At 38.0% G+C, this 19611-nt stretch overlaps 1 protein-coding gene across 2 annotated transcripts in view; it reads left to right on the forward strand.

The window, feature by feature from the left end:
• Window positions 1–17282: 17282 nt before the first annotated feature.
• LOC124164852 (stathmin) overlaps window positions 17283–19611 on the forward strand; it is a 37848-nt gene continuing 35519 nt past the window's right edge. Inside the window, exon 1 of one of the 2 annotated variants that reach the window (XM_046542057.1) lies at window positions 17283–17420. The gene's annotated coding sequence lies outside the window, so the exon portion shown is untranslated. Of the gene's footprint in view, window positions 17421–17703; window positions 17770–19611 lie in introns of those variants that run through there. The other variant, XM_046542058.1, reaches the window with a different exon arrangement.

Consider the following 19611-nt stretch of genomic DNA (forward strand, 5'->3'; position numbering starts at 1 on the left):
TGCAATATCTCTCCGTGATAATTCGTATGATATGCGAACAGGGCCAGAACAATGAGTTTTTTTAGGGGGGGTAAGATCAGTTTGCCTCACCCCCTCATCCCCTTATCCCCCCACTCTCTATGAGGAGGCATCCTTTCCCTCTCCCTCCCCCAACCACTAAAATGTAACACATCCGCAAGCTATATTTTGAGATGCGGTAGTTGCTATACACTCCCTATGTTGGGCATTAAGAAGTTTTGTTAGAATTATTCTTTAATGATGTGTTATTTAATATTATTGTTAAATAATTTAATTATAAAATTAAATAATTTTTAAAAATAAACTTTTATGAATTTGCTTCCCCCTGAAATATACCTCCTGGGACATGTGCTACTCCTGCCCCCCCCCCCCCCTAGTTCCGGCGCTATATACGTTGACAAGTAGCTTTTAGATATTCTCCATTTTCCGACCTCGGTGGCGGCGGGGAAAGTCCTCGCCACCCAAGCCGAGGGTCGCGAGTTTGAGTCCTGCCTGAGTAAATTGCATATATCAGGGCATGAATGTGATTGAACGATAAATGTTAAGTTGTTACAAAATTCTGACGTAAGAGGTTGTTTTCGGTGGAATGAAATTAAATAAGTGAATGATTATTTTTAAACTATATTTGTTAAGCTGATGAAATAAAAAATTTCATTCGAGAATTCTCTAAAGGCCGTTTTACACGGTACACGGAATGGCGCAGTCTGACGTACGAGCGAAGGCGCAATCAAAATTGCGTCGTGTAAAGCGGTGAATTGCTAGAACACATGCGAGAATGCGTGGATGCGAGACGGCAAAATAGCCCTTGTTCTAATTTCGTTCATGCATTCGCGCAATTCCGCGCCATTTTAGAAATTAATGCAGCTCTAACCTGCGCAATTCCGTGCCCCGTGTAAAACGGCCGTAAGATACGGCAATCTTTTTTCAAAATTTCCAGAAATTACGCGGGGGTGCAGTTCTCCAATGCCAACTTAATCCGCCAGGACCCCCTTGTGAGATGTTGGTCTGAAATCAAGGGTGAACCATAAAGGTTGGTTTAAGGCGCCAAATCCGAACAAGCACAGTGTGATGAATCGCCCGTCGTGTCAGCTTCGGGTGTTCCGGTGAAAACGACAAGGGGGGGATGCAAGCGGGGAAGTGAGGGGGTGGGGGAGTACCACCCCTCCCAGAGTGGCGGTTAAACTCCGCCGCGGTGCGTGGGACTCGAGTGGGAGGTCAAGTTAACGGACGAGCCGCCGACTGCCTGCTTCGGAGGGCGGCCGTTGGCGTCTGGATTCTCCTTTACCATGTGCGGCGGGTGGACCCCGTCTTTCCTTATATGCTGGTGCTGCGGGGAGGGCAGGATTACATCCGAGCGATGAGGTGGCCCCGGGATGAGGGAGTCTGTTGCCGTCTGCCCCGACGAGTTCGGCCCCCGATGAGTCTCCCTCCTGTGTGGGAGGGGATCTCCCAACGGGCGAATGCATTTTCCCAACGGCCGAAATAGTCCCACGCATTTTCACATCGCGATGAGATGCAGGGAGGGTGCTCATAGCAGGGGGAACTGTGTTGGAGTGAAAGACGTTGGAGGCTTTATGGAGAATTGTTTCGGGCTTAATATCGTGGAATTATTAACAAATAATTATGCAGAAAGGATTCTCAGGTTCTCCTCCTAGTAATTGGATGCCTGCATGACACAAAAGTCCAATGGAATAGGCATAATATCGTGGAATTATTAATGAATAAATATGTAAAATATGTGCGCAAAGGATTCTTGGGTTCTTGGATTCTTCAAAGGACACTTGGCCTGCACGGCACAAAACGCCGATGTAAGGCATAATCTCGTGAAATTATTAACACATATCTATATTTATACTTATAAATGAAAGTCGAAAATCGCGTTAGTGACACCAATTTTAACTCGAGAATGGCTGAACCGATTTGAATGATATTCGGTTCCTTGGATTCGTCTCAACCCCGGATAACAGAATAAACATTAAAATTCAGTAAAAGTTCACGAAAAAAATTTACCTTGATCTTAAGTGTATTAATTTAGTAGTTGGTAACACTACAATAGCGGTTAAGTCGGTCAAAACTACTAATTAAATTATGTTTTTGCCTTATTTTTTCATTTTTATTGCTCATGTTGTCCTTCAAAAAGGTTTAGTTTCCCAGTTAACTTGATTTTTGATCAAATATATCCTCAGCCTAATGTGGACACCATGAAAATCTTGCGAACAGAATGATTGTGGTTTATTGTGATCTCTTGTCTTTTGCAACTTCTAATATTATTTTAAATTTTTTCTCTGATCAAATATTTTTGTCGATTTTTCTCACACTGTGAATCCCTATGAATCTAATAATGACTTCATAAAAATCATACCTAGGCCTCATTGTGGGAGGGATAACGGTTACATTACCCCAACAGACGAGCCAAGTTAAGTCCTACGCAGTTTTCCGTCACGAGTAGGTTCAAGGATGACCCGAAAGTTAGTGGAGCGAACGACAATGTGGAGGTGTTTAATTTTCAAACTGATCCCAATGGAATGATCGTGTTCCCCCCACCCCGACTGGGTGATTCATGGAGTTACAATCCAAAGTATTCAAGGTGATATATATTGTATAAATTCATTATTTATTTTTCGGATATTAAACTGTTTGCGTATTTTTCTTAGCTTTTTGCGCCTCTAATCTTCGGGAACCCTTTGTTGATGAGCTCATCTTTCCATGAAACGAATTTGCATAAATAGGGTAGTTTCCTTCATGAAAGAAAACGAAATGAATTGATTGCGATTCCTTACCCACCTCCTTAGTGTATTCATTTTATGTAAATTATTTGGTTTTAGAAATCCCAGTTTAGGCGAATGTTAATGGTCAATTTTAACCTCATTTGAAAAAGGCCAGATTGGCGCCCATGCGATTGCACTCCACGTGACGTCACTGGAACCTAGATGCTTTACGAGTAGATAGGAGTTTTACATTGTCTGAGATTACCAATGCATACATGAGGCACAGAGCTCAGGGAAACATCTCTTAATAATTACACATTAAAAATACCTAAGTTCGGAAAGTTTCCTTCGTTTGATAGGGGAATAATAACCCTTATTTAAGCCAAGCGCTATTTGCTAGCAGGGTACTCAGCTACCTGCTGGCACCCTGCGTCGTATCACCGCTCAAAGTCTCGCCCCAAGGTCATCTCACACGCCGACAGCTGGAACAAGAAATACGTCACACGGAGATTTCCCATCATTCCTACTTATTGTTAGCCGTCGCGTTTTCGCGCGCTTGAAATTTTTCACTTTTCGTTTAATTGCGAAAAATAGATATTGTCATTCGAAAATCTAAGAGCGTGAAATGCGCACTCCAGGAATAATAATCTTTCCATTTAGGCAATAAAAAAATAATCGGAAACCACCCTATTCCGAGGAAATGAAGTCTAACTGCTTGATTCGTCGTAAGGAACCCCATCGTTACTCTGAGTAAGGAACACGGACATTAACGATAGTCATCAAATTGCTTGGAGATTTGTTTATAAACACGGTAGTGAAGAGTCAACTCGAGATGGAAGCACAAAAATAGCTCGAATTAAATTTTTAAATATAATTTCAATATTTTAATAAATATAGCTATTAAAAATTTATATTTTTACGGAGCTCAGTTTTTTATTTGGTAAAAACAAAACAAGTAATTTAATTAGTATTTTTGACCGACTTAACATGCAGTCCAATCATAACGTTATTTGAATCATAAATCCTAGTTTTTATCGTATCTCTGGACTTTTCTACCTTCTCTTCGTATTACCGGTATGTATTTTGCTAAATAAACTTTTTCAGCCGTTTTATGGATTTTTTTAATTCACACTCAGCTCACCTATGGAATTATATAAATCACAAGATGATAAATTAAATAAATATATGTGTAAGGTGATCATACAAAATTTTCGAAACTTCTCTAGTGATAATGGTTCTGAAGTTTAAGCTCGGGTTAACAAAAAAAAGTTCTGAAACATTTCCAAATATTTAATGTAGCTTTCCAGGAATTCCAAATGCATCGTCTCTTTGAGTTCATACCAACGGCTATCATTTATTTTACTTATGTTTTTTTTGTCAATTTTTATTTATTACTGTGCCACTGAATCCCCACCCTAATCATATAACTGCCCAACCGTCATTAGGGAGTATTCTGGAGGGGATCTCCCAACCGACGTTTGCTCCATTTTTCCCAACGAACTCAACGAACAATCCGAGTCCCACGCAGATTCTCATCACAAGGACGTTCCGAGGGCGAAAGTCATGCCTGAATCACACGATCGTTTTATTTTCCTTCCCTCAAAATGATAGCTCTAGCGATAGGTTTTCAGGGACCAAAGGAGTGATCGCTCGACCCATCGTTTTATTAATCACGCGGTCATTCACACCGTCCCTTTTTCCATCGCTTATTCCGTCACTTTCCGTATTTATATGTTATAATATTTCCTGGAGTTTAGGTCAACGTATTTTATGAAAACAAGTTATAGTCAACGTTTCGATTTATTTTAAACCATCATCAGGGCTATGAAAGAAAAAACATAAGAACAATATAAAATACGAAGATAACAACGATATACAATCTTCTCCTTGTACTTTATATTGTAGTATGAGATGACGATGATATAAAAGTGATGAATAATATTCCTCCTTGGTTGATTGGATAATTATTTTTTCCGTATTTAGTTCAATTACTAGTCAAGCATGGCGTTACTGTTAGCGTCCGTGGGTTCTGATTTACTGAAAGACAGTACCAGTGATGGTTTCAGCGATGGAAAAAGGGACGTGGCAGGTGATGGTAAAATGGATGGAATTTCCATCCCTCGGGCTATCACGGAAAATGATCCCTTGAAATGGACATTTTTTCCCCTCCATCATTGGAGCGATCGCTGGAGCTGTCCCTCGATAGGGGTGGAAAAAATTATCGTGTGATTCAGGATTTAGAGCGATCGACTTAGCGAGGCTGTTCACTTTTCAAGCTGTGCTCCCTGAGGAAGGCTGGCGTTCTTCACTACATTCTCCATCTACTAGTGGTTGTAAAATCTAATTACTCGACGTAATAACAAAATATTAGTAACCATGTAAACGGATGATTACGCGTCAGGAAAAATTTTCGTACACAAGAGGAGTACTACTATATTTTTTTCAATAGTTTTTCAATATCAATGTTTATTTTGGGTATCTATTTTACTTCAAATTTGTGTAAACTTCTAATTTTCTAAAATTTGATAAATTTTAACCTACAGGTAACACTTCCATTATGAAAAGGATTCTCTCAACGGCTGATCGTATTTTCCCCAACGGCCGAGCTGAGTCCGAGGAAACTTCCCACCTCCAGGATGTGTACGGAAGATAAGAAAGTTACGAGACCTCGGGACTTTGTATCGCTGTGTACTTTTCAAATGATGTGAAAAGGAGGCGTCATGATCCTCATGGCCTTCACTCCGAGTTCACGAGGAACTTTACCTTAATAATTACTATCAGCCTCTAATTCTATAACTACTGCAAGTGACTCTTCCCACCTCCTGCGGTCTGTACCTCGGACAAATACTTATCGCAATTATTTTCTCATATCTAGTTGTAATTTCTGGAATTCCTTGCCATCATTTATTAAAGATACCTCTTCTCTATACATTTTAAAAGTTAAGCTTTTTGATTAATACCTGAGAGAGAACTTATGCTAGTGAATTATATTGATTTTTATGGTGTGCAATCACAATTTATCTATTTTTTTCTGATTTTTCTCTTCCCATTTTTTTATTCTATTTGCTCTCATAGTTCTTCTGAGGTTGTTTTTGCTTTCAATTTAATTTTTATTTTTGCTGCAATTAGTAATGTGCCTAGTGTATTTATTTTGATGGTGTCAATCCTATTTGTACGTTATAAATTACTTTTTATTTTTGTTGCTTGTGCAAAAGTTATTGTTTTTTTTATTTGCTCTTATGGGGAAACCCAGAGCAAAAATAAACGTTCATTCATTCATCCATTGTGTAAAAAAGTATTTTTATATCCACTTCGAATGCATTGTGATGATATTTTGTTCACCGAATAAAATTTTCATATCGCAAGAACAACGGCATGCCATTTTTAATCCATATTTATAAATGATGTCACCAACCTGTTCGTTTATTTATTTTGTACCAAATATATTTTGATTTTTTCCTTTTCCATATTTTTTAAATTTTATTTAGAAATGTTTGCATCGCACATTTTACTCATATTTTGACTTCTTATTTTTTTGAGTTTCGCCGACCTGCATTCAATTATTTTTTCGTCACATACATTTGGTTCGGAAATGTGGACTCTAACATGTAGGTATTTAATTTGCAATGGAAAATATCGCTCTTTATTGCTGTAATTTTTTATCAATTTTTTGTTGAATTTTGTTTTTTTCGGGTCCTTTTTAATTATCCATCAAAAAATGAAGAAATTATGTTGCTCGAATCCAACTCTATCAATTATTAAATGTTACAGCCCTTCACTAATATTTCGACCGAAGACCATTTGAAGACAATCGTGTTTATTTCAATCAACTCCACACTTAAAAAACTACCCATCATTGTAACTTTTATTTTATATCGTGACCGAATATGCAGAATATTACGCGCCGTCTCTGAAATTCCATTCCTAAAAACCTGTGCGTCATTTTTTCTCTTCTCGTTTCGTCTTCCTGCTAAAAGTATTCCTTGGCCATTGGAAAACAAGGATAAATTTCAATCTTCAAGGAAACCACGTTCTGATAGGTGATTTGTATAGATATTTGTATTTAGGTGACTAAGCACTCGAGAGAATACATTGGAGGCTGAGGGTAGCCTCCAATTTAATCGACAGACACACTGTTTACTTTGAAGGTTAAAGGCATATCGCTAGTAGTTGATCCTCTTATTTAAATCGCATTAAACCTCTAGTATCTTCGTCCTAATTGTAATCGTTTCGTGATTCATTGGTAAATAATCATTCAAAACCGGGCGTCAAATCGCATTTCTTTAATTATCTGATCCGCTAAATTACCCTCGTAATTTTCTATGTCGTGGCATTTCAGGCTCGATTTTTGGATGCGCTAAATTCCCATTTGATTTTTCAAAGATTAAATCGTATAAATAAGAGGAAAGCATACCAGTAGCCAAGGCCTTGCCCGCCTTTCTTCGACCGTACATTGAGATTGAGAATTTGATGGCATAAAAGTAAAATATTATCTCGCCCCACTTGTATATATTTAAAAAAAAACAATTTAAGCTCCATTTCTTCTATTTGATATGCAAACCTAAGCGATGGGGACAAAATTATTTTTCATCTCATAATTTTAGAGTAGGGCTGTTTCTTTTTTTATTTCGATAATCCATGACATGGCCAATAATATCCATTCAATTATTTTGGAAAGAGTGAGGAACAGATGCGATGGTAGGGAGGGCAGTCCCCCCAACCTTTTTTTCCGCATTAGTAATGAAATACACTTTGTCACTTCCACAAAATTCACAGAGTTTCTCAGAAACAGGAAGTAACAAAGAGTATTTCATTATTAATATGGAGCCCTTCCACTAGGTAAAAGCTTCAAATTTGGATTGACCTTTTCTCCGCTTTTATCAATGGCCCTCAGTTGTTAGTATTTTTCTTAGTATCCAAATAAGTGAAAATATGGTGAAATAACATTTTTAATATTAGTAATAATCTGCATTGCATATCTCATCTGCCCCATTACGATATGAGTACCCCACTTCGCTAGCCAATAAATTAGTACGTGCATTTTACTCTTCAAAGTAATTAATTTTACGGATGGAATACGTCCTATTTCTGTCTTAGGTTCAATGTTCACTAACTGCATCCCAGGGTTATCATTGCCTTAATTTTCTACCAGACGTGATTTCATTGGCACTCACAAATGTGCATTTTTTATTCTGAAATTTGAATTATTGCAATCATGGATATTTTAGGTGTTAGTACTTATTCATCCAAATTTATAATCGTCTAGCATAACAAAGAGTGAAGGAGATGGTTCCATTCAAAATTTTGGAGACTCCCTCATCAATTTCCCTGTGCTGAACAGATAACTCTTACTCTGTTTACTCCTTTCATCCTTCCTAATGGCCGAAGTAGCTCGGTGAATAATGCGCTCTCCGCAGCCAATCTAAAGTTGGCACACATCCATCCTGGAGGCCAATTTTCATCGAAGACGCCGCCGGAAGTTAGTTCTTCATATCGATCCGCTTACGCCGAAAAAAATACTGTTGCGGAGTAAGTTCATCATAGGCTTAATTTAACGAATCTGATTTTTTCGTAGAATTTCAGAGTTTAAGTGCCTTCATGAATTCATTGACAGGCATAAGAGGTAAAAGTTTTAGTTTTATTATGGGGTACTTCTCACATTCAGAGATGGAGAGAAAAATAAGGCGATTGAGCTCAATTATTGTCACTTTTCAACTTATTTTTCACGGATACTAATTTCAGTCTTGAAAAGAAATTTGTAAAGGTTACAAGTAAATTATGGTTGATTTACGTAATGATTTGGAAACTTTTAATCCAATTGGTGCTTTGTGAGATTTAATCAAGTTAATTTTTTAATTTTCTTGAAATTCTGAAAATAAACTACACTCACTCAGTGAATCATCCCGAAAGTTAGTTTCAAAAGGTAAGGGTAGAACTCACCCCCGGCATAAATTCACGCATTTAAGGCAGGGGGATCAGTTCCTATCGCTATGTCGCCGTGGACTTGCACTATGCTCCCCGAAAATAAAATAAATATTGTCCATAAATATATTGAATTTCCCCAAGGTAACTTTTTTCACCCAACAGTCACAATTTTTATGCCCATCTGACAACCCTTTCACATACTGGACTGCAGTTACTTCTATAAGTTTTTCAGCCCTAAGTATATTGTTTTTCAGTTATTTATTTATGAGCCACCGAAAACAGCATAATTGAATTTTTACATCAGGGTTTTATTAAACATTTCAGCAGTTACTCGTACGCGATAAACCTAACAACCTAAGCAGGCGGGACTCGAACCCGCAACCTCTTGTTTGGCAGGCGAGGACTGTACCCCACCGCCAGCCGGTAAATTCATATAATTGATATTCTGTTTATATAATTTATCCGAAATGCTGCGGTAGACTCTATCTTACAACATCTTTCATAACGTCTTTTTCTCACTGTTGTAGTTTTTGGACGGACCAGAGTATTTTCCTATAAAAATAAAAATGTTCGATGAAAGAAGTACCTTCGTTTCAGACTATTTCATTAAAAAATCATTTTCAAGAGCACCTAAAGTTTCCCTACTTTTATCCATTTTCTACGTATATATTTAGGAAATGTCTATATTTTTTTAGGATAAAGTTCATGACTTATAACGTTACTAATTAGTTACTTGTAATGAAGTATGGATGGTCAACATTAAGTTTAGGGATTTCCCTTCGTTCTGCATATTCACGTCGGTTAAACATTCTTAACTTCATCCCACCCAATTATTTTTATTGTTAAACTCTTGCGCTCTAAAAATGTACTATAATTGAAGTGTTTTAGAGTAACAGCACTACAAAGTGCTTCACAACCACAAAGTCAACCGCATGGAGGAATGTCACAGAAAAATTTTCAACCATTCCATTGTATTTACAACGGCGTTTTCACTTGTTTTTTTTTCACGCATCTTTTTCATATAATGTTAAAAGCCAAGTTAAACTTATTTCCCGAAGTCATAAAAGTATGTAATTTTGCCAGGACTGGTACCATGCAGTGCAGTGGCGCAGCGAGGGGTGATTTTGGGGGATACAACCATAGGCGGATTTAGGGGGTGTCACAGGGGCACGTGACGATTATAAAACAGACAAGATTTTTAATACGGTTATCATTACATTCGTTTTATTTTGATTATTACGGAACCTCAATCATTTAATTTAATATGAATCACTTTCATATTAAAATAAGGAGAATATTTTCTAATGTGATTAGTTATATTTTGTTTTTGATCTCATATATGAGAAGATCTGTCAGACTCCTGTGCGCCCCCCCCCCCCCAGAAAAAATCCTGGATCCGCCCCTGGCTACAACCCCCTCACAACTCAGATAAATATTTAAATTTAATCAATTAACTTGATTGTATAAATATTACTTATAGAATAGTGTATGAATTAATAAAATATCCTTCAGAAAGCCGTAAAACTCACCATTTTGAGCCATTTATCTTAAAAATTTTCTGTGGGAGGGCACCTGCACCCCCCGTATTCCATACCCCCAGTATTAGTTGAACCCAAAACCCTCCCTAGCCTAAATTTCATAGCAACGTGCCTAATACAGTATTCCGTCATTATTTTCGATAAGACAGATGCACATTCGTTCGTATTTTGTCCAAATTATTTTATGATGCATGACTGGGTTTGGCGAAGCACGAATGCCATTCATTTCCTTTAATTACTGCAGCATTTTTATTTCGCCAATACTCTCACTTGCCTTTCTGTGGATTACTCGTATTTGGACTGATTTGATTTGTATCTCCAAGCCCACTCTCATGGCTGCCTCATCAATTGCGCCACTGTTTTAAATAGGCTATCCGTCACGTTCTCTCAACGATCTCACCTGTGATGAAAGCGAAATGTATTATTTATTAAGCCCGTGGGCAGGTTCAATTATGGACAATGGGGTTAAGTATTCATCCTCGTCAAGATACTAATCGTCTGGTGTGGATTTCGAAACCGGTATTTTATCTGGAAAGTTAACTTCTGTTTAAATATGAATTTCTATAGTTTCTATAAGAAAATTGAAGTCTCGGTAATTTTCCCAATCTTAACTCTTGGATAGTTGCCCAAGTGGATCGCTAATTAATGTCATCTGAGTAGGCACATAGCCAGAAATATCTTAAGGATGGCACTTATGAGGTATGTGGATTGCCCATACTGAAATTTGTTGTCAATTTGCACACATCGGAAAACTATACCTTTCCGAATTTTGGGGCTATAAAATACACCCATTGAAACGGGGGGAGGGTCTCTGGGATCCTTCATTTTCAATTAGCTTCTCAAAACTGAATTTTAAGTACTACCTAAGGCTAAAATTTATTTTAAAGTTTGATATTTTTGTTTTCACTTTACTAGAATTACCAGGTTTCGTACTTTTTTCGGACAAATTACCATGTAAGTTGGAGGGCCAGGCTCCCCCAAATCCTGCCCTCCTCCCCCAAAACTCCACCCATGGTGAAATTGGATCACTTTTCTCATCCACATATATTTTGTACATTGGGAAACAGGATGCAACCATTATAGGACTTGATTTTAATAATTTTTTCGCCATGTGTTGCCATTATCAAGGTTTACAAATTCTTTGAATGGCTTGGCATTTCCCTTTCGAAGTTTATCTATCATAGGTACTCTTTACATCGGATGATAGTCACTTTGTACTGTTCTTTCCGTCAAACTCACGGTAAATGCTCGTTTGCATTCAAGGCATCCCGTCACGGTCACCTTAACCTGCACATTCAATATGTCCTGCCGAGATTTTACCCGGAAATGACGGTCTGCATTCAAGCTTCAAGGCCATAGCGAAGGGAGTTGTCAGGGGGTTCAAACTCCCCCGAATTCACCTCCCCTCAAAGTGAACCCCCCTAATTATTTTTTTACCATGGCCTTGGTTCAATCCACATGCTTTCAAAAACAAAATTTGTCGTATCTACCATGACACCTAAAAATCGTCCCGGTAAATTTTAACTTAAAATTGACATTACCTGAGGTCTAATGAAAGAGATGGAATGCTAATGGGCGCAAGTCCAACGGGGAATGGTGTCTCTATTGGTTACTGCGGCTGGATAGAGCTATTAATTAATAATTTTACTATTCATCTATTGCGTTCACTTTGTGGACGAATTGGGCTACTTGTTAACTAAGTAATATTAATAGAGAAAGCAGTACTGTAAAGGAACTGTGAAAGGAAATGAATTTTTTGTTTACCTTGCCTATCTGAGTTCTATTTTAATTTGATGTCAGTACTAATTTGATCTCAGAAAGTCTCTGCTCAACTTTGATTAATCTAGATAAATACGAATTGAGGGTACCTACTAAATGACTTTGAAACCTACCTTTGGACCTATAATATGTGGACACATTGTTCGGAGCTTATCGTGTTTCTGCATTTCCATCGAAGTAATATATGTTATTTTCGGAGTCTTTTTTCATTTCCCACTCATTCAAATGTTTTTTATAGCCGATTTCATTTTAAATATGAGTCGCCCACGTAAAATACGTTCGGTCATCATAATGATTACCTTCCGAATTCAAAATTTATGTATTTTTGTTGTAAGAGAGAGCTCAAAGAATAACTCAAAGTTATTGCCAAAGCGGGTATTTCTCTGGATAAGCATTTGCGAGAATCGAATAGACATTTCTTGTTCGTCTGCTGGATACAAATTATGACTCTGATAATTTACGTATTCTCCCTTTCTTCCACTCAAGGCACAAGTTTCTGGCGTAGGCAGCGTATAATTTTTCCGCGACAGAGAGTTACTTACAAAGTAACTTTGATCGGCAACTTCTCCCGGGTGCTCTCGATACCTTATTTTCCATATTCCTTCAAGGGGTAATGAGTACGCAGAATTGTATTACAGGGGAATCCGTGGCAACACAATGTTGTGTACTTTCATGTTGCCAACGAGCAAGTAGGCGCCTGCAGATATAACGGTCAAAGGAAAGATGGCTTGTTCCTTTTAACATTAAAGGTGCGTTTACACTGTGTAACATGTTATATAAACAAGTTACATATAACATGTTTTACGAAAAAGTTGCAATTCCGTGTAATAAGTTACACGTAAAATTGTGTAACAAAACAAAAATTCGTGACGTATAACAAGATTTTTGGCTTCCCGCACTAAGTGGGAAAATCCGTAACATGTTACAGAAAAGAGGTGAGGCTTATGTAGGGATAGCCAGTTGACTGGTGGGCAAGGACTGAATCTGTAACATGTTAATTGAGCATTTTTGGCTCCGCTGGACTCTTGTTATAAAACAAATGTTATGTAAAATAAATGTTACAAGTAACTTTTGTGAAAGGTGCGTTTACACTGCGTAACATGTTATACATAAAACAAGTTATGCAGTGTAAATGTAACTTGTTTTATATTACATGTTACACAATGTAAACCCACCTTTAGTATTCATACTCACACAGTAATTGAATCCGAATATTGGTTTATATGGGTAAGGGTATAGCTCGCATAAGAACAGCGGCGTGTGATATCACTCATTCAGGGTAGGGTGGATCAATTCCCCCTGGGCCACCTCATAATCCCACGATTCGTGTTTGGGAATGTACGAAAGCTTCACCCAGGATATGAACCCGGTAATTTGACCGTGATGTTCCTGGGGTTCAAAAATCGCCCCCCCCCCCTCCCCCCCCCCCCCCCCCCCGAAATGCTTGGTATGGGAAGGTATTTGGAGGACGCGACTGACAGCTGAGGTCGTTTGCACCATGAGGAAAGGGTAGGGAAGGAAGGGTGGAGAGAAACCCGGCGTCGGCAATAGACTGCTCATAACGAAAGGCGCCAAGGGGACCTCGGCTTAACGTCCGATCCGACGGGCGGAGTATTTCGCTTGAAATTAGCTCCAAGCAGCATTCAAGCAGGGATAGGGCAGTCTCTGAAAATTCCCTAACACTGCCGGGATTTGAACCCGAGCCCACGGGATGGGAAGTCAACGGTCTAGCCACCACACCAACCCAATCTCCAAGAAATGTTTGGGAGATACGATCGCACCTGTATCCCCTAAAAATTAACCCAACACGTAATGCATTCCCCCTCCCCCAAAATAGTCCTAAATTTTTCCCCCTACGCGTTAACCCCCCTAAAATTATTCTGGCTGAGGCCCTGCCCGGGACCCTGCTATCAGCATCCTACCGCTCTTTCCTCTTATCCCTCATGCTCTCCACATTATTCATCATGGCTTAAATGTAACAGGAATGCGTCTGATTGAAAACTATCGCAGGGAAAATTGAGTTTAAAATTAATTGATATTTATTTTTTCTGCACATTCATCCTTTAAAATAATGTCCAACCATACCGGGCAGAATCACTAAGTGATTCTGTGAAATTTCTTTACGTGGCCTGCTACAAAAAATTTGAGTCCTTGAAATGCTTGTTTATTTTAACGTTTGACGGAATTCCCCTTTAAGTTCTGAAGGAGGGAAGATCTTCGTTTTGTTTATTCCGGAGCGAGGGTATTTCTCTGTACTCAGGGTAAGCACCTTTGTAATTATAGTACCCTAAGTAGAGATCCAGTTAATAATAGGACTACCTACCGATTATATTTGCAGCAAGAAAAAAATAAATTACGCCATTTGTAATAATTTATATGCCTCGCTATGAACAAGAAGTGTTCTCTAATTATTGATGGCTCTATTAGCAGGTGAGCCTTATTAGTGGAAATGCATAAGAATGCTGCTTTCATAAATCTATAGCTTATTGAGCATTTGTAGGGGTCGTCGGGTTTCATCGGTATTACATCATAAAGTCTATGACAAACATGACGTATTCGAATTGCCAGCCAACAAGCCACATATGGTAAGAGGGGTCGATTACTATGAAAGTGCTGTCTATTGACCATATGGAATGTTATCTGCAAGACAAATAGAATTTAAATTCTTGCAGTGCAGGCGTACGAAAACGCTCAAGGTCCACACCGAAATTTGTGTCCACATGCCACTGTATTCGCGGCAAGCGAAGGCGTGATAGAGCGAAGTCACGCAACCCGTAACTTCGCTCAAGGATATCACGCTTGTGCCGATATCCTTGGTTCATTGCTCATTTTCAAAATACTCATGCTTTCCTGAATTAAATACTGAGTAGAATACTGTAGCCTTAGTTAATGGAGAAAATTAATGAATAATTCCCTTGGTCCAGTGTCGTATATGTATCCTTATTTTCAAGGGAGAGTTCTCAGGGGGGGGGGTGCTAACTTAAGTTTGCTCGTTAGGGAACTGTCATTAATAACTCTAAACATTTGTTTGTCTACTCATATATAGATTTAGATTTGGTGGTTTTACTTCATTATTGACTAAATATTAAATGCTTGATAAGCGATTTAAAAAATACATGTATAAACTATGTATTTATAATTGAAATTGAGTACTTAAGAAATGCATATAAATTTATTTGTGGTTATAACAATGATTCCAGGCTTCACCCGGGTTTTGATGTCGGAGCCCATCGATTACTACTCCAATACTCTTCCCTCTGGGCCACCATGTTCCTCAATTTAATCAAATATATAAATGAACATAGGCGTATTTAGGGGGGGGACGGGTACACGTGCCCCCTCCGACGCTTAATTAATAGACAAAATTTTTTTTTACGGTTATCATTAAGTTCTTTTGTTTTGTATACTACCGAGCCTCAATCTTTAAATTCCATATTATTAGTTTTCATATTAAAATAAAGAGAACATTTCGTACAGTGAGTGTTGTATCTTGTTTTTTATCTCAATGTCTTTGCATGTCAGATCCTGTGCCCCCCCAGAAAAAAATCGTGTACCCGGCCCTATAAATGAAATTTCGATAAGTTCTTGGTTTTGCATCCAACGTTAATACGTCAATTCCAACACAAACTCCGCCAACCTATAGATCAGGGATGTTCAACCTTTGTGTTAATGCAAGGGCCAAAAATCGATTTCATATCGTCCGGGGGGCCACAATGCTCCACGTCACTTTACCACCACATCAATAAAATTAAAAAAAAAACCTATAATTCCAAAGTGCAATAATCTTTATTGGTTAAAAAGGTTCAATCAATCAATGCGATTTTTAACATCGTTAATATTTGTCCCGTGTGTCGATATTTGGTTTGCGATACAATATTTTCTTTGGCCTCTAGGGGCCGCAAGAAATTACCCGTCGGGCCGCGGATTGAAGACCAATGCTATAGATATTACCAATTCTTAACTTATGCTATTTCATGGGCTTTTATCTAGAAAGCAATGCGAAATAAATTACGATTCAGCCTCCGGATGCCAGATTAACACGCCTGGGGAGTCAGTACGCGGAATGGGGCCCCGCGAGGGTGTAAGCGGGGAATGTAGTCTCGAAAAAAATAAAGGCGGGAAACAACTCTTGGAAGTTCCATCAAAGCCTCGGAGCACAAAGGTAACCACCTCCACTTCCTTATGGCTCTGTCAAGTCTTATAATTATTTGAAGTAAATAAAAAATGCAATGCATTCCCGAAATCATTCACTGAAAATTATTCTAAAAGGTACGCTTCCGCGGTTAAAATTTATTTATCGAAGTTTGAAGATTATATAGTTATTTTTTCGAAAGGTCATGTTCGGATGATAGAAAGGGGGTGGTAGACTACGTCCTTTGCGCCGTTCATGGAACAGAGTACTGTGTTACCTTGTTTTCCATATTATAGCTCTTAGTTTTATAATTTTAATTCAAATTTTTAAGTTAAATTGGTGTTTTTTCTCAAAAATCGCGTTGTGAAAATATGAGTTGCGGACCGAGACTTTCTTCGTAACCGCTTGAATCCCATCAAGGCCATAGCGAGCGGGTAATAGGATCAAGGGGTTCGACTACCTCAATATATTTCCAAGATATGGGTCTTAAACGCACTCTTTAATGGAGCCCTGCACTCCAAAATTTGGCCCCTCTACAAATTATTTTAATTTTTTACTCTGGAATTTTTTTCTACCTGGGGCTTTGAGTCCCGTAGTCTTTTATTTAGAATAATGTACTTTGTGAGACTATAGCCTATTTAATTATGCAGTGGAACTGAGATTACAATCATCTAAACCAAAATTACTTTATCTCCTTTGAATTCATTTCGTTTATATTTTAGTCAATTTATTCACTGAATTTTTACAAATCGGAGGACTCTCAGGTCTAGTTAAATTAAAATATTTTCCCTTGAAAAATAGGTTACACTGGTTAATGAAGTGTTTTTTTATTCTTGGTGTATTACTTGAAGCTTGATTATTTCACGGCGACCAAAAATTTTATGATTGATAAACGATTAAAAACGCACGTAATAACTATTTTTAATTGGAATGTCGTAATTGAGAGATGAAAAGCATTAATTTGAAGTTATAATAATGGTTTCAGTTCACCGTGTTCGCAGGAGACTGCGATATATCCTCAGAAAAATATTTTTATTTTTCAAAAAATTTCAAACCGTATCCCTCTCGTGCTTTCTACAACCACGTGACTCCAATACCCAATGGTACGCCGCGATACAACTGTGAATTTGAATGAGCCAATCCCGAAGTCGTTTTCAATGTGTGTTTACAAGGGAATGGTGGACGATATAAACGTCTGTGAGGATCGTTGCTGAAGCATTCTCTTGCATACCGTCAGTGCCGTGTTCATTGTGGATTCTTCATTTTTGTGCATTCGTGTGCTTGAGAGCATTCCGGTTCATCCTCAGAATCCATTTGAAGGTTAGTACAGACGTTAATAATTGTATTTAAGTAAGGCTTCGGTCGAGTCAGTGGAGGGAACACAACGGTGGCGTGGGTATCATATTCGTTACTCGATTCAAATAATGCAAGTATATGATTGAGTTTTCACGTGTCTTGTCAAGTATTTTGTAGAGTTTGGTAATTTTTGTTCAATCTGAGATGCTAGCTAATCTTGTCATACCTGTAGATTTTCTTTTGTTGCCATGTTCGTAGTGGATATCGTTTACCTGTTGTTCATGGCGTTTTAGTTACTATTGTTGCTTGGTGTATTGGGGACCTGTGAAAGCAAAATACATTCGCTCGTAAAGAATCATAGCAGTTATAATCCGTGAGTCTATCTGTCGTCATTTTAACCTCTGTTTGTGTCATAAAATTAGTTACCTTCTAAATATTAGAAGCCTTTGTAATGGGAAGGATTTCAGCACTTGACATCCAAGAGATTATTCTTTGTTACTGAGAATACTCAGTCGACTTCAAGTTTTTCTCGGGTTTTGCCGGAGAATTATATTTTTTGCGTATTGCTAACGATTCTGAATGTCGTTGCCTTTTTTATATTTGCACTGTCGACATACAATTTGTGAATGTCGTATTGTGTGGGAACAGTTGGTGCATTCTCGTTTTTACTGTCTAATGAGGTTGATTGCTTTGATATTTATTCAGTTAAAAGTCGATTCCTATGGTTTTCCGTGGCATGTACTAGGATCTTTTCAGCTCTTGTTAAATAATCTGTGTTTAAGTTGCGGTCTTTGTGGTAAACACGTGTTAGATTCGCTTTAACTTTCGTAATTGCTCAGTTCTTTTTTTAAGCCTTGTTAGATACGACCGTGCTTTCTACCGACTATGCAGTCAACCTTGTTCAAGTTGATTGTTATTTATCGTAATTAAGTTGTGTATACCAGATTTTATCTAAAGTTACTCCAGCATCCTGAGTCGTTTGTCATGCCTAGGATTTACTAATTTACTTTCGTCTTCGGGGATATCGATTTATGTGATGTGTGGATGTCGTATTTTTAATTTCCTTAAAGACGAGGAAGGAGCACATGACGTAATGATTCCTACAAGTTGGTGCTATAATGCATGCGCTTTCGGTTAGGAATTATAAAGTGTTGTATTTTTTTTGTCTGCACTGACATTCGATGTTCAAAGGGTTCGTTTTATTTACCAGTTCCAATCTCGTGCTTCAGGCGGAAGCTGCTGGGTCTACTGGGCCCTGCGTACTAATGACAAGTCTCTCATACTATCGTCTCGTGGATTTCTGAAGTTCATGAATTAAAATTTTTTACCCACTGAGTTCTGTATCATAATTTTGAAAGTGCCAACAATAGTTTTTTGCGTTTAGTCTTATTTGGTAATTGGAGGACTGAGAGTATCCCAGAAGGAAAATTAATGAAGTATTGCTATAAGCCTTGAGAGACAGTCTAATGTGAATAAATAGATAACTGCAATGGCTTAACGCTATTAACTGAATCTTCAACCATTCATGTGGCCTGCTGATGTTGCACCCCTTGAGATTCAGGGGGGTGTATGTATTCTTTTAATCTTGATTGTTTAAACACTGCAATCATTAGAATTTGGTTTGTTTGATTACTTAGGATAGATCACTTGATCTTACGCAGTGGCGTTACACGACTCAGGACTACGCCTGCCGTAAAGTTTTCAGGTGTCTCATTTCCGATTATCAATGATTCTCTATTTAAAACCTATTCTATGTAAAAGAATTAGCATTGCGATACCTGCGTCAAGTCAGGGCTTTGCAACCTTTAAATTTTGGGCTCAAGAGTATTTTTTAGCATGTTTAGCAACTTGAATGTTTATTGTTCAGGAATGTCTTGAGTCATTGGCTATATTATTATTAATTAATTCAAGTCATTTGTTTGGTATCATGGAATTTGGTTTTGTCTGTTACAGGAGGCTTTTAAGTTTTTTTTATTGGACTGTAAGACAGAATGTTGGACTCGGCTAGACAAAGCTTTCAGAGTCACTTTCCTATTCCTCTAACAAATCTTCATCAGGTTTTATTTTTACAACTATTTGTATACCATTCTACCTGGCATAAATTAACAGTTGTTGGTCTATGTGCCTAGACTGTAGTGTGGTAGTATGGGTATCTCTTAAACATCGATATAATTGCTAAAATTTACTATCATGATATAGAACTTATTTTCTTTAT

The sequence above is a fragment of the Ischnura elegans genome, chromosome 9, assembly GCF_921293095.1.
Source record: "Ischnura elegans chromosome 9, ioIscEleg1.1, whole genome shotgun sequence".
Classification (NCBI taxonomy): Eukaryota; Metazoa; Arthropoda; class Insecta; order Odonata; family Coenagrionidae; genus Ischnura; species Ischnura elegans.